The following is a 16,226-nucleotide window of genomic DNA, read 5'->3' on the forward strand; positions in this document are numbered from 1 at the left end:
TCGCCTGGCCAGCAGGATATAACTGGCTCTGGTTGTACTAAGAATGATGGTGAACTGACCCCAAAAGCATGAGAGTGGGAGAGCAGGCTGGATGACTATCTCAGGTACCTCTCAGGCACAGACCCAGGGTTTTGAGTTGGCCCACCCCAACATCTATCCCATTGATGAACTTCTGGAGTGTATGAAGGGTCTGGTCCTACAGATCCAAAACTACAGAGCCTTCATGACCCAGGGCAACAACAGGATATCTGAGATGAGTCCCAATGAGGTTCCAGTATTGACAGAGTAGCAGAAGCCAGAGGTCTCAAACCAAACCAATGAGTAATCACAATGAACATTTCCAAGCAAAGAAGTGTGGGCAAAAGGGTATACTGTGGGACACACGGTGACATACTACAGCTTCCATAAGATTTTTTTTCGCTATTTTCAGGTAGGTTGCAAAAGTGGAAGGCAGGTAGAGGGGAGGGGAAGATGAGTGGGAATGACATGCATGATGTGAAATTCACAAAAAAAATTATTTTTAAAAAGTAGCAAAATAAAAAATTAACTCACAAAATCAGGAGCCCTCCTATATACAAATGACAAATAGACTGAGAGAGAAATCAGCAAATTAATACCTTTCACAAGAAACTCAAATAATACACAATATCTTGGGTTAACTCTAACCAAACAAGACTTGTAGGATAAACTTCAAGACATGGAAGAAAAACATTGAAGATGTCAGAAGATGGAAAGATCTCCCATTCTTGAAAGTGATGTCTAATTTAGAGGCAGACAAAATGAGGAATCAAAGATTCGACCAAATGAGTCAGAGATAGGATATACCCAACTCTCATGAGAACAGACAGGAAAGAGAGGCAACTTAAGAGAACACCTCAGAGAGAGAGGAATGGGAGAAAGGAGGAGGAAAAGGAAGAGGGGAAGGAGAAGGGAAGAAGGAGGCAACTTTATCAGAACAGTTGTACGAGATAGGTTTCAGGTGAAGACAAAACAAGCCAGAGAATGAGAAGGAGCCAGAGGATTAGAACAGATTGCCAGAGTTAGTTTGAGGCCAAGTAGAGCAATTCCGTTAGAAGCTGAGAGAAGGCAGTTTGAAACAGTCATCTCGGAAGATGAGATTGTATTGAGGCTAGAAGTTTCCAAGCCTAGGCCTAGGGATAGTTAGGAAATGCTCCAGACTCAGCCCAAGCCATGTGGCTGCATAGCTTGGATACAGCTCTCCTCTCATCACTTCAACTGAGGAAATAAAACAACATCTACAAGGCTATGACTACGGCCTGAAAAAAAAATTTGGCAGTGTTCCTTCTGTTTATATTTTGTGGAATAATTTGAAGACTGTTGGCATTAGCTCTTCTTTGAAAGTCTTGTAGAATTCTGCACTAAATCCATCTAGCCCTGGGCTTTTATCTGTTCAAAGACTTCTGATGAATGCTTCTATTTCCATAAGGGTATAAGATCTATTAAAATTGTCTATCTGATCTTTATTTAACATTGGTAAGTGTCATCTATTGAGAAAACTATACATTTCGTTTAGAATTTCCAACTTTATAAAGTAAAAGTAGTGTAGGGTTTCTGTTATTTCTGTTGTTGAAATCCAGCTTTGATCCACGGTGGTCTCATATGATGAAGGGGGTTATTTCAACATTCTTGCCTGTTGAGATTTGCTTTGTGACTGAATATGTGTTCAGTTTTGTAGAAGGTTCTATGATTTGCTGAGAAGTTATATTGCTAGGTGCCTACCTCAGAAGTGGGTCTCTGAAGCAGCCAAGGAGGAAGCACGTAGGCACGGATAAGACTTAGTCTTGCAAGAGAGTAGGGTTGCTTTTTTCATAACATATGCCTATCTTGACTTTTAAGTTACTCTGAGGCCAAAAGCTGCAGTCTTCTGGATCTATTGACAGTTGTTGCTAACCCAGAGGAGATTACATAGAGAATTTATTGCTAGTGCTCCCTTTTCTGGTCAGGCAGCCAGAAACTCTTCACTGGCATGGCTGGTTAACACATGGTGAACCAGAGAGGAAGGGAAGGAAAACAATTAAGATCTTTTACACAAGCAAATATGCATAGACACATTTACATTTTCATTCTCATCCTCATTACATATTATCACATTTTCGTTTGGCCTAACCAACCATATCATATGCTCCACAAGTGCATTCATGCGAGCATGCTTACATATACATGTACCTATGAACAAACCAACATATATATCCACTTACATACCTACGCATGTAGGTATGTACATATAGACAGATATATCCATTTAAATGGATGGATGGATTCATGAATGAGTGGATGGATCAACGGGTGGGTGGGTGGGGCAGAGCCCAGCCCCTAAGCCAAACCATCCAACCGACAACTTCATTTCTTCTCTCTTGCCTTTTTATACCATCTTAGACAAAAGGTTCTTTAGAAAACTACCTCATAGATAAAGTGTTACATAAAATAGGAGTTACAGAAGGATGTTGATATTAACTTCAAAGCAGTGTTTCATTCTAATAAGCACATGATGAATTTAAAGCAACAATTTTTACATTGCCTTGTCTTATCATAGTGCACACCTGTGCTTTATCTTTAGCCCTAAATGTTTTTCCTTGAACACAAATTTGGCCCAAGCCTATTTTTATTTTTAGTGTGATTATGAAATCTCATTGTATTTCTTACTATGCAGCCTTTACTTACTATTTATGAGTAATGGGTACATTCCCTTCTTGATTCTAACTTTATTACATCTTTCTAGCAAAACAACTAAGACCATCTCTTAAAACTTTCTTCCAAAAATTATTTAAATCAAATCAGAAATTCTATAGAATCATTAATTCATCTAAACAGCAATAATCTGTGAAAGTTCATCTTTATGTTGATCTTTAGGAAATGTGATCAAAAGGATGAGCTGATGCCCAGGGATAATTATGTTAATTTAATAATGACAGGAAAGGTAAGAAGCAATCCTGAGATGAAATCTCCTTGCCATTGAGCTCATCCATCTCAGACCATGCAAAAATAGTGGGCCACCTCCAGGAAGACCATCTGCTGGCCTTAGCCTATCCTAGATGGCTCTTGACAATATATTCTTTAGTGCTTTGGTGAAATGTTCTGTAGATATCTATTAGGTCCATTTGGTTCATAATATTTGTTAGCTTCATTATTTCTCTGTTTAATATTTGTCTGGATTACCTGTCCATTGGTTAGCATGTAGTATTAAAGTCTCCAACTATCTGTGTGTGAGGGCTGGTGTGTGATTTAAGCTTTAGCAATGTTTCTTTCACAAATGTGGGTGCCCTTCACTTGGGCAATAGATGTTGAAAAAGTAAAGATTATCTTGTTGGATTTTTTTTCTTTGATGAATATGAAGTGTCCTTCCTTATCTCTTTTAACTAATTTTGGTTTAATGTCTACTTTTTCAGATATTAGAATAACTACACCAGCTCTGTACATGTCCTTGTGACTTCTGGAGTCTCTATTCAGGAGTCGAATGTAATTCTAGTAGGTCTACCTTTATACAGTACTTGGCCTTTTTTCCCTTGCAGGTTTTAATACTTTTTACTTTGTCCTGTAAATTTCATGCTTTGATTGCTGTGCAGCAAAGGCCTTTTCTTTTTTGCTGTACCAAAGGGATTTTCTTTTCTGGTCCAATATATTTGGTGTTCTGTAAGCTTCTCATACATTTATAGGCATGTCCTTCTTAGGAATTATTTCTTCTGTGATTTTGTTGAAAATACTTTCTGGGCCTTTGAGTTGAGATTCTTCTACTATTCCTAGTATTCTTAGGTTTTGTCTTTTCATAGTGTCCAAGATTTCTTGAATGTTTTGTGTCAGGAAGTTTTTAATTGTAATATTTTTGACTGCTATATCTATTTATTTTATTGTATCTTCAACATCTGGTAATATGTTTTCTATCTCTTGTATTCTGTTGGTGCTGCCTGAATTTGTAATTTCTGTTCACTTACCTAGATTTTCCATTTCCAGAATTTTCTCAGTTTGTGTTTTCCTTATGTTTCTATTTCACTTCTCATGTCTTGAACAGTTTTATTCATTTCCTCCAACTATATTTTTTCTTGGTTTCACTTTCTTTAAGGGATTCATTTCCTCCATTTTCTGTTTGTCTTTTCCTTGATTTCTTTAAGGACCTCTATCATCTTCATAAAATTAGTTTTAAGGTCATTTTTTGAGCTTCGACTGTGTTGGAATATTTGCGGTTTGCTGTAGTACAATACCTGGGCACTGGTGGTGACATATATCCCTGTTGTTGATTGTGTTCTTCTGCCACATAGGGATCCAGGTTTGTGGTGATTATAGGTCTAGGTACCAATTTCTGACTTCTATCAAAATGATCATAGGGCATTAATTGTACTTATGTGCTATATTTTATGTTCTGATTTGCACAGGTTTCATCTCTAGATTTGCAAACTTTGATCCCTGGAATGAAGCCAAGTTGGTTATAATATATGGTTTTGAATTCATTATCTATACATCTTGAATTTCATTTGTAATTATTTGTTTCTTTTCTTTTAATTTGGGGGGAGGACTCTTTATACTACTATACTATGGTCAATTTAAGATGTTATCTTAATTCTTTTCTATTTGTGAAGACTTTTGTTGTGGCCTAATATATGGTCCGGTTAGGTGTCAAGGGATTCTGAGAATATGTACTTCATGTATGTCAGTTAGAGTCCTTACTCTGCAGTTATCAAATAAATGCATTTGACCTATGATACAATTGACCAGCATTGTTTGTGGTTTATTAGTTTAGATGGACTACACAAATATGAGAATTGACTACTTAAGCCACCATTATCCTACCAAGATCTTTTTGACAATTTGTGGTCATTATTATTAGTTTTATGAAATCAGCACCCTCATGATTCAGTACATATGCATCTACAATTGTCACATCTTTTTAAAGAATTGTTCTCTTTATACAATGGCCTTCTTTTATCACCTCTGACTAATTTTGATTTGACATATTATGTATTGAGTATCAGAGCAGCTATGCCAGCTTGTTTCAGCTACAATTTGCTTGATAAACTATCTTCCATCCTTTTCCTCTCCTTCTGTTGGTATTGTGGAGACAACAAACAGCTAACCTAGTTTTTTAATCTGGTCAGCTATTCTGAATCATTTTAGTGGTGAATGAAGCTATTCACCACTTAAGCTTATTATGAGGAGGACTTATTTGTTCCTGCAGTTTTACTGTTTTTTTTTATTCTTGAGTTGGTTGGGAATCATTTATTCTTTTCTTTTTCTTTATTGATATAAAAATATGATATAGCTTCTGCCTCATGTTCCATCACTAACAACATTACCTTTTGCTTCCTCTTAGGTGTTGATGATGCACTGTAGGGTTTTTTTGTAAATTCATTCACTTCAGCATTTTGGTTTGGTCCCTGTACATGATCTCAACTTCTTTGCTAAATGTTTCCTCCATGGTTTTCATGTTCTCTTCCATGTCACTAACCCTTTCATCTGCTTTGCTAATGTTTTTATCAGGGTGCTGTGAAGATTTTCTTACCTAAATCAAGACAACCCTGAGATTCTACCTCGCACCAGTCAGAATAGCTAAGATCAAAACCTCAGGTGACAGCAGATGTTGGAGAGGGTGTAGAGAAAGAGGAACATGCCTCCATTGCTGGTGAGATTGCAAGCTAGTACAACAACTCTGGAAATCAGTCTGGCAATTTCTCAGAAGATTGGACATAGTATTACCTGAGTACCCAACTGTATCACTCCTGGGCACATACCCAAAAGATGCTCCAACATATAACAAGGACATATGCTCCACTATGTTCATAGCAGCCTTATTTATAATAGCCAGAAGCTGGAAACAACCCAGATGTCCCTCAACAGAAGAATGGATACAGAAAATGTGGTACATTTACACAATGGAGTACTGCTCAGCTATTAAAAACAATGCATTCATGAAACTCTTAGACAAATGGATGGAACTAGAAAATACCATTCTGAGTTAGGTAACCAGTCACAAAATAACACACATGGTATGATAACAGATAAGTGGATACTATGGAAAAATTCCAAATACCCATGATACAACTTATAAACCATATGAAGCTCAAGAAGAAGGAACACCAAAGTATGGATGCTTCAATTCTACTTAGAAGGGGGAACAAAATAATCACAGGATGTAGAAGGTGGGAGAGACTTTGGAGGAAGAGAGGAGGGGGAGAGGGGAAAATGGGGCAGGATCAGGTGTAGAAGGAGACAGGGGAGATGTACAGGATGTCAGAAAATTGAACAGAGGTATGTAGCAATGGGGGACGGGGAACTGGGGGTAGCCAATAGAATGTCCCAGATGCCAGGAAAGCAAGAGGTTCCCAGGACCCAGTGAGGATGACATTAGCTGAAATACCCAACAAAGGGGAGAGAGAACCTGTAAAGACCATATCCAGAGGTTAGGCACCCCCCCCCATTGAGGGATGGGACCACCCACCCTTCTCAGAATTTTAACTCAGAATTGCTCCTGTCTAAAGGAAATACAGGGACAAAGAGTGGAGCAGAGACTGAAGTGAAGGCCATCCAGAGACTGCCCCACCTGGGCATATATCTCATATACAGCCACCAAACCCAGACACTATTGCTGATGCCAAGAAATGCTTGCTCACAGGAGCCTGATACAGCTGTCTCCTGAGAGGCTCTCCCAGAGCTTGACCAATACATATGAAGATGCTTGCAGCCAACCATCAGGCTGAGCATAGAAACCCCAATGGAGGAGTTAGGAGAAGGACTGAAGGAGCTGAAGGGGTTTGCAACTCCATAGGAAGAACAATAATATCAACTGACAAGACCCCCCCCCAAGGCTCCCAGGGACTAACCCACCAACCAAAGAATACACATGGAGGGAACCATGGCTCCAGCTGCATATGTAGCAGAGGACAGGAGAGGGGAAGCCCGAGGTCCTGTGAAGGCTTGATGCCCCAGCATAGGTGGAGAGGCAGAAGTGGGTGGGGGAGAGCACCCTCATAGAGGCAGGGAGGAGAGAGGGAAGGATAGGGGGGTTTCGGAGGGGAAATCTGGAAGGATAACATTTGAAATGTGAATAAATAAAATAATCAATAAAAAATTTTAAGAATTTGGAAAAGATTCTGAAATATTTTGAAGTATTTATTTTTATTATCAATTATGTGTATGGGAGGGTGTGTACACAAGAATACAAGGGGTCACACAAGTCTAACATGTCAGATCCCCCTGGAGCTTGGGTTACAGGCAGTTGTAAGCTGCCTGATATGGGTGCTGGGAATAACACTCAGGTCCTCAGGAAGCGTGGCATGTGCTCCTAAGCACTCGGCCATCTCTCCAGCCCTGTGGAATCCTTTCCTAGCCTCTCAGTCATCCTCGCTTTCAATTATTACAGAATGGTAAACTTTTGGAGGAATCATGGTGGCTTACTTTATGATACTTCGTTCTTACCTGTGGTTTCTCATTTTCCTTTGTATTGTGTGGTGTTTTTTGTTTTGTTTTGTGTTTGATTTTTTTGTTTTGCTTTTGTGTGTGTGTGTGTGTGTGTGTGTGTGTGTGTGTGTGTGTGTGTGTGTGTGGTTTATTTTACACAAGTCTTCATGGTTTATTTTACATTGTCTTCACTTAGGCTGACGAGTCCCAATACAAGCAAAGTGAAAAAACTCTGACAGCAGTAACAGAATGCTTGACAGTTGCTGTTTCACCAGGGAAAAGTACTTGTAAGCTTCACGGGCATAGTTAAGATTTCGAGCTGGAGGTGCTAGCATACTACTACAAATGAGAAGCTTAAACACTAAGTGACAACACTCTTGTCCCCTCTCCCCTTGTCTTTCTCCTTTTGCTCTCCTTTGCCCACTTCACCTTTGCAATCAGAAAAAAATAACTGGGGTGGTATATATGAAGCAAGTGACCCACCTCTTTCTTACTGAAGAAGATCTCTGAGTTACAACCTTCTGTTAGGACTGAGCTGGGAGAGGAAAACTTCTGGGATTGGAAGATTTACCTAGAAGACTATGGTGATTGATGATTGGTGATTGATGATGGTGATTGATCTCCATCATCAGTTTGGTTGCATTTAGACTCACACAGAAACTTGCTCTCAGATACGCCTGTGAGAATTTCCAGAAATGCTTCAGTGAAAAAGAACAGCTCACTCTGACTGTGATAGCATCATCTCATCACCATCATCATCATCTCGTGGGCTGTGCTGTTGGACTCAATAAGAAGGCAAAAGCAAGCTGAGCGTCTTGTGTTCCCATGGTCACACCTCGGCCATGATAGATTGTCTTCTCAGCCTGTCAGCCAAAACGAATCTCCCCCTTCTCAATTTGCTTCTTGTCAAGTATAATTTTACAGCAGCAAGAATAGTAACTCCTACAACAACCTTTGACATTTTCATGCTTTAAACCAAGTCAATCACTGGACAGAAAATCCTCTCATCTCTGAAAGCAACTGGAAAGTTTGTACCTAGTTTGATATCCAGGGACCAGGAAAAGAGATCTAATGATCAGGGTGGAAAGAATGATAGGGGGAAAATGGGGACCTTTCAGTGCATTCTATGAGCCACTTCTATTTCAATGATTCATCTTAAGACCTGGTCAAGGGTTGCATGCATTTCAATTAATCTTCAGGAATACCTCAAGAAGGCATCTTTCTAAATTATTTCAGATTTGAAAGAAGCAAATTTAGTTGACTAATCAATATGACTCCAAGTTTTTAGAAGGTAGTAAGCGGCTTTTATTTCATGCTTTTATTCACTGGTATTGACTTGCTCTTGCTCATATCTTGCCTTGCAGTAGTTGGATGTCTATGAATAGTACCAAGCCTCACAAAGAAGCAAAAGCCTGCAGTTAGCTTCTGTAGGTAAGACCCTGGCAGCGGGGTCCCCATGTGGGAACACTTGGTCAAAGAAAATAAGTTCAGCTGAGAACTAGATTGAGAATTAGAAGAAATAGCAAAAGAAAAATAGCCCCCAAGGAAGCCACAAATGTCAACATGCTCTAAGAATTAGGGCCCTACACTACAAATATACATCAATATTAATCAACAGAAAATTGGACAGAGTGGTGAGCAGACAGTTTTCCAAAGACAAAAATAAAGATGGATGACCAATAAACAAAGCATTCAACCTCCTCAGCCACCAGGGAAACACAAACTTGAGCCCATGTGGTAGCACCATGGTAGGCTCCTCAGAAGAGCAAAATCATAAAAGCTAACACTAGAAAGTCTGTGAGGAGATGAGAGGACTCTCTCACACAAAGTTGTGGGTGTGGGAGACAGGAGAGTCACTCAGAATCTGCAAGGACACCCATTTCCCCAATCCAGCGACTCCACTGTGCCATGCTATGCAGCTGTTATACATCTAAGCTTTCTTGCACATGCTAGAAACTATGTAGCTACTTCCAAATTTTTAAACAAGTTATAAATGGAAATATTTGAAAACATGTAATTTTGAGTGATTACAAGAACAATTCCGGCTCAGTCGTCTTCCAGGAGTGCTACCAGGAATGCCTGGGGACATCAAAGCTGGGGAAAGACTCAAGTTCTCTGTCTAAATGGTTTAGTGGTTTCTGATGGCCTGTAAACGTCTTCTCACGTACTTTTTAAGTAATCTAGACCACCTGTAAAACCTGGAGCAGTGCAAATGCCATGTGCATCTGCACCGCACTACCGTGTTCAGGAGACAAGAATGAAGCGAAAGGGGACTGAGTATGTTCACTACCGACACAACTTGTTCTCAAATATTTTCAGCCTAAAGTTGTTTGATTCCATGGACAGAGAACTCACAGATACAGAAGACTGACTGTCCAGCTAAATGTATCAGGGAACTATCGCCATCTATTTCTCCTTCAAAAAGTCAACTGTCTCCTTTTAAAAATTTATTGCTGCGATTTTAATACTTACATCATCTCCCCCTTTTCTTTCCTCTCTTCAAGCCCTCCCACATACCACATGCTTACTCTCTTTCAAAGTCATGGCCTCTTCTTTCACTGTTAGTGTGTGTGTCTGTGTGTGTGTCAGCGTGTGTGTGTCTGCATGTGTGTCTGTGTGTGTGTGTGTGTCTCTGTGTGTATGTGTGAATGTGTCTGTGTGTGTCTGTGTGTGTATTTGTGTGTGTCTGTGTGTGTCTATACGTATATGTGTGTGTGAATGTATCTGTGTGTATGTGTATGTGTCTGCATGTGTGTATGTCTATGTGTATGAATATATGTGTGTGTCTCTGTATGTGAATATGTCTGTATATGTATGTGTGTATGTTGGTGTGTGTGCATGTATGTTTGTGTGTATGTGTCTCTGTGTGTATTTGTGTGTGTGTGTGTGTGTTTGTGCACGCATGCCTGCATGCACACATTTCTAAATGTTACCTACTCAGTCTGTTTAAGATTACTTTTATATGTTTTCAGGGTCAACTGTTCACAATTTATTTTTAATTTTATTTTATTAATATAAATAAATTTCCCCATCTTCAACAGGATGGATGTCCCCACACCCCCACACATCCCACCAGGCCTCCCTACTCCCTGGGGCTTCATGTCTCTCAAGGTTTGGGTGTGTCTTCTCTCACTGATGCCAGACCAGGCAGTCTTCTGCTGTATATGTGTTGGGGGCCTCAGACCAGCAAGTGTATGCTGTCTGTTTTGTGGCTTAGTGTCTGAGAGATGTTGGGGGTTCAAGTTAATTGAGACTGTTGCTCTTTCTATAGGGTCACCCTCCTCCTCGACTTCTTCCAGCCTTTCCCTAATTCAACCACAGGGGTCCTGACTTCGGTTGAGTTGGGTGCAAGTATCTGCACTTAACTCGTTCAGCTGCTTGTTGGGCCTCTCAACAGGCAGCCATGCTAAGCTCCTGTCTGTAAGTACACCATAGCATCAGTAACAGTGTGTGTGTGTGTGTGTGTGTGTGTGTGTGTGTGTGTGTGTGTTACCTATTCAGTCTGTATAAATTTACTTTTATATGTTTTCAGGGCCAACCATTCACAATTTATTTTAAAAAACTTCAAGCATCTCTTCAATGTTCCACTTTCTGCTGGTTTATCTTAACGTATTTATGTTTGAATGTCTTTTGTTTATTACTCTATTATATCTCTATTATAAAAATCTGTATGTAGTAAAATTTATAAAATTTTGTTTACTTGTAACTAAAATAGTTAAAGTTAATTTTCTATGTTTAAAAAGTATCATTAACTTTAAGTAGCATATAAAATGTCACTGATTCTGTTATATTAATTACTACTAAATTACTGTTTATTAGAAGAAAATGCATTACAAATGTTAATATATAATTATTAAATATATAGTTTTATCATAAATTAATATTTTAGTAGATATAATAGTCAGACGATGTTTTTCATTCAATTTATAGACTCAGTAATAATTATTGTTTATTTCTGAAATGAAACAGAGTTTACTGCAAATTAACAGCAGATAAAGGGAAGGTGGCTGGTATGCAAGACTTACCTATAGTGTATTAATGGGAATTTTTAAGCATCAAAATCTACTATAGACACCTATTTATGTAAATCAAATAAGTGCATGGCGACCATGAAAAATGAAAACAATAAGGGCTGATGAATAACCAGGAACCGGAGACCTGAGTCCAAATAAAATGTGTATGAATTTATAATATCCAATAATCTTTTCTCAATGGGAAAGAAACATTTCTTCTGCAAACATGAATAAACACTCAAGAAAATATAAAACATAAGCTCATTTCCAATATTTTTCTTTTATTCAAAGTGTGATGTTAATCTGTAGGAAGTAAACATGGATATCTCCATATGTTTCCCTATTTAAACCTGAAATAATACAGGTGGGTCAAGACAAGAACCTAGTGAGTGAGAGTTGGCTCTTATTCTTCAGTGTAAGGTATTGGTTCTCAAAGCTGCAATCTCCCAGCATGCCTTCTTAGGTGATCAAAGACCAAGACACCCTCAGGAGTCCTTTGCTTAGGTGAGATATGATACCAATGAACTTCAAAGCTCCTCCATACTTTTTTAATGTGTTTTTCTCTCACGGGATTCAAGGGGATTGTGTTCTTTGGCAAATAGGAGATAAAATAGGTGAAATCACACTTAACAAAAAAGTCCTGATGCTCCAGTCTACAAAATATTTGAATTTAAAGAATGCATAAGTCAACATGCCCCTTCTAATTCCATCAAGATATCTGGATTATAAATCAGGATTACATGTGTGTGAACACACACATATACATACCTATACATACATTAAAATGTGCACACATATATACACACTGGGGTGGGGAGTAAGAATTAAACTCAATTTTCACCAAAAAGACAAATATAACTGTGTTCTGTTTTTGTTAAAATGAGGTCTTGCTATGCTAGCCTCAAATTTGCAATCCTCCTATTTCATTCCTTCAAGTGCTAGAATTGCAATAGTGAACCACTTTGCTGAGTAACAGATACTTCTCATTACCAGTATAAAAGATGGTGAAATAGGGAGGTATTATGGAAAGGTCTCTGGACTAAGCTACTGAATAAGTCTCTCCAATGGTAATGAGTCTAGACGAGAGAAGACATCACGAATGGACTGAAGCCCGGAAAGCTACTGAAAGGCTTTGGTCTCAAGTCTATCTTGCATCCTCACTTTATACTCTAAAACCACAAGGTGAGGTGAGCAAAAAAGCAACTCGAACTTCCCAGAAGCATATGTGGCACTTAGCTTTTGCTTTTCAAAGACATATGATGTGACAGTTGACTGGTGCAGGCTTTCATGGTCACGTTGCTAAGGGCAACGACCTATTGTTTTAGTAATTTCTCTAGGTCATTCACTTCCAGGTAGCAGGATGAATTCATGCTTGGCGATAAGCAGCACGGATAGTGCTTTAAGCAAGTTGTTAAATAAACCAATAAATCTGTGTCTAATAATTGGTCCTTCCTACTGTATTCTACTTAAAAGGTGCATGCGATTCTTGGGCACATCAGTCATAGAAATTGGAAACTGGCTACGTTAAATCATCCATATTTGAACTTTTCGTGTTTGAGTGTGTATGTGCACATGTTTAGTAGGTAAATGTGTGTTCGTGTGTGCATGTGCATATAAATAATAAGGGAGGGGGCTGAGTGCATACACTCTAATTTGAAGGCCAGTGCCTGTAAGCAAAGCTTTCCAGCAGGTCTGCATGAAGTGGGTAGGTATGTTGTTTTCTTCAGCCTTTAAGGCAGCCATATTATGGAATGAGGTGATATGGGAGACTGGTAAATCAGATGAAAATCATTGGTAAGTCCTATATGGAAGCACCTTTCACCTATATTAATATATACAGAGTAGCACATCCATAAATGCTTGCAGCAGTATTCTTTTTATTACAAGAAACTGGCAGCAAATGAAATATCCATGAAAGCAAAGGAAAGATTGCAATGTATTCAATTAAGCAAATATTATAGCGAAATTAAAATGGATGAACTTGACCTGTGTTTCCCAATATAAAGAGGTCTGGGAAAACTAGCAATAAAAAACGAGTGCTTGTTTGGGTTGGTGAGATGATTCAGCAGTTAAGAGCCCTGAGTCCTCATTCAAAGGACCTGAACTCAGTTTCCCTCATGATGGTTCACAACCATCTGTGACTCCAGATCCAGAGAATCTGACTCCCACTTCTGGCCTCTGAAGGTACCTGGGACACATATGATGTCAGACATACATTCAGGCGAAACACCCACACACATCAAAATTCCAAAGAAGAAAGCAAAAGGCATGTTGCCAATGGATGCACACAGTACAATATGTATAAAATGTGTACTTGTGTAAATTTTAAGGCACAAATATTTTATGGCAAATCTTTTAAGTGGCAATTACAAAACGGTGCAGGAACATGCCTGCCCCCAGGGGAAGAAAGGAGGATAGTGAGATGGAAGAGAAGTACATGAGTAACAGACACCAGGTGAGTACCTAAGAGAAGCACACAGGTAACAGACACCAGGTGAGCACTATCTCCTCTTTACAGATGAAGCAATCAAAGCTCAAAGAGAAGAGGCAGCTTTCCTAAGCCACCCATCTCTAACAAAAAGCAATGGGAAAGGCCCTCAACTTCTATCCTTCTCTTTTAAGAAGTTAATGAGACACGATGATGTCACAATAAATGAGTGGGTTTTATTACAGTGTATCCTCTTCTGTTTGTTCAAAATATCACATTTAAAAGTTCTGTTTCACTTTTTCCAAAAGTTCAAATTTGTCTTATAACAATGGTGATTTTGGAATTCTGGTTATTGTCTCCTTATGAGAAAATCTGGTTTTCCCCAATTGTCTTTATTAACAATAAATAATATACATACACATTTTCTGTGGTGAAATGGAAATAAAGTCATATCTCTATTTCTAATAGCCAATTTTTCTTAAAACTCAAGGCCCTAATAGAATCTACACTATATTTTTTTAAAAAGTGTGTGTTGGGGGGTTTATCCAAAAATCTGTGCTTGAAATAATCCAAATGGATGAATGGGCATCAGGCCAAATTTCACTTAAACTTATTCAATTGAGTAGACCTATTATTTTTGCCAATATTTTCAAGTTTGCCGCAATTCAATTTTTAGGAGCCAAGAGACCAAGCAGCATGAAGAGTAATCTCTGATTCACACACCTAGAAATAGTCTCAGGTGTTAATTTTATCTCTAATTCTAAAATAGAGTCAAGCATTTCAAACAAAACCATTCATGAGGAAGCTGATGGAATAATGAGAGGGTTTTGAGCTTCCTTAGCTAGAACTGCTGTCTTGGGCCAGGATCACAGCCCAAGCTGCCTCACAGACTCACTGAACTCTGCAAAGACCAGGAGCTGTGGGCAGCTGGCCAAATTACCCTGACAAGTCTCAGCTATTACCTAATTACTCTCATTCATTTTCCTTCTAAAAAGCTAGGGAATTCCCTCAGATCTCCGCACTAATGATATCAGAACGGGGACCTGGCTTGAGTCACACAGATGCTTTGGATAAGAATACACTTTGAGCTTTGAGTGTCCCTGGTAGAATCTGTGGGTAAGCAACTGAAAGGTTTACAGAATGCTACTCAATAGACTCCTACACACTATCTGAAATCCCCATCAAGGGTCTTCAGGTTCCGATATCGATTTGAGAAATTGCTTAGCACACTATATCTGTGTATGTTGTTAGAAGAGAAGATTCCCTGGGGATGAGAGAAGGGGCACAGGACAGGTCAGTATGGATGAGGAAAAATACAGAAAATTATGCATGGTAGCAGTTGTAACTAAGGATCTTCAAGAGAACAGAGCCGACAGGGAGGCAGATCTATGGAGAAGGAGGGGAAAGAGGTGGGGAGGGGTAAGGTAAGTTAAGAAATTCATTGTGAGGAATTTACCCATGTGACATAGAGACGGGGAAATCCCACAAAATGTCTACAACATGCAGAGAGAGAGAGAGAGAGAAGTTGATAGCATAGTTCAACAGAGTCTAAACCTTAACACAGAGGTAAAGAATGTCCTATTTACAAAGTCAAGAAGTCAGCCAACTCCTTTTCCTTTCTTCTTTGGTTAGTTAGTTCTTTGGAGACTTGGCTGAAGCCTGCTCATATATAGTGTACCATTCAGATGCTAGCCTTGGAAAAATCCTCACAGAGTCCAAAACAATGTTTAACCAAACAACTGGGCACTCTATGTCCAGATTATCCAGATTTACGCATAAAATTAACCACCACAAGTAGCTGCAATAGAAACCTAACCAAGAGACACCACGGGGACAACAGGTGCCTCGAAACAGAGACATAGAAGCCTGGGATAAAGAAGCAGCAATCAATCTTCACTCATTTAAAGTGATCAGTGATAGAAACCTGACCTAGGGAGTTTGACTGCACTTCACACGGGGACAGGTATTTGGAGGCTCAAAAGTAGGTTCTATCAGAACCCACCTGCAAATTTTCAGGCTTGCCAAATCTGTGTGACCATTCCTCTGATTGGACTAAAAGAAACATAGATCATAAAAGCAAAGATGAACTTTCAGGAAGAGCTGCTATGAAGTGTAGATTTTACCATCCAATAGGCTGGAGGCCCAGAAGGAATAAAGGAAATAAGGAGGACAGCTGATAACTACACAAATATTTGTCCCTGTCTCTGTCTTTCCCCCTCTTTCTGTCTCTCTCTCTCTGCCTCTCTGACTCTGTGTGTGTCTTTCTCTATCCCTGTCTCTCTCTGTCTGACTGTCTCTGTGTTTCTCTCTGTGTCTGTGTCTGTGTCTGTGTCTGTGTCTGTGTCTGTGTCTGTGTCTGTGTCTGTGTCTGTGTCTGT

Source organism: Grammomys surdaster, unplaced genomic scaffold, assembly GCF_004785775.1.
Source record: "Grammomys surdaster isolate TR1022 unplaced genomic scaffold, NIH_TR_1.0 229, whole genome shotgun sequence".
Classification (NCBI taxonomy): Eukaryota; Metazoa; Chordata; class Mammalia; order Rodentia; family Muridae; genus Grammomys; species Grammomys surdaster.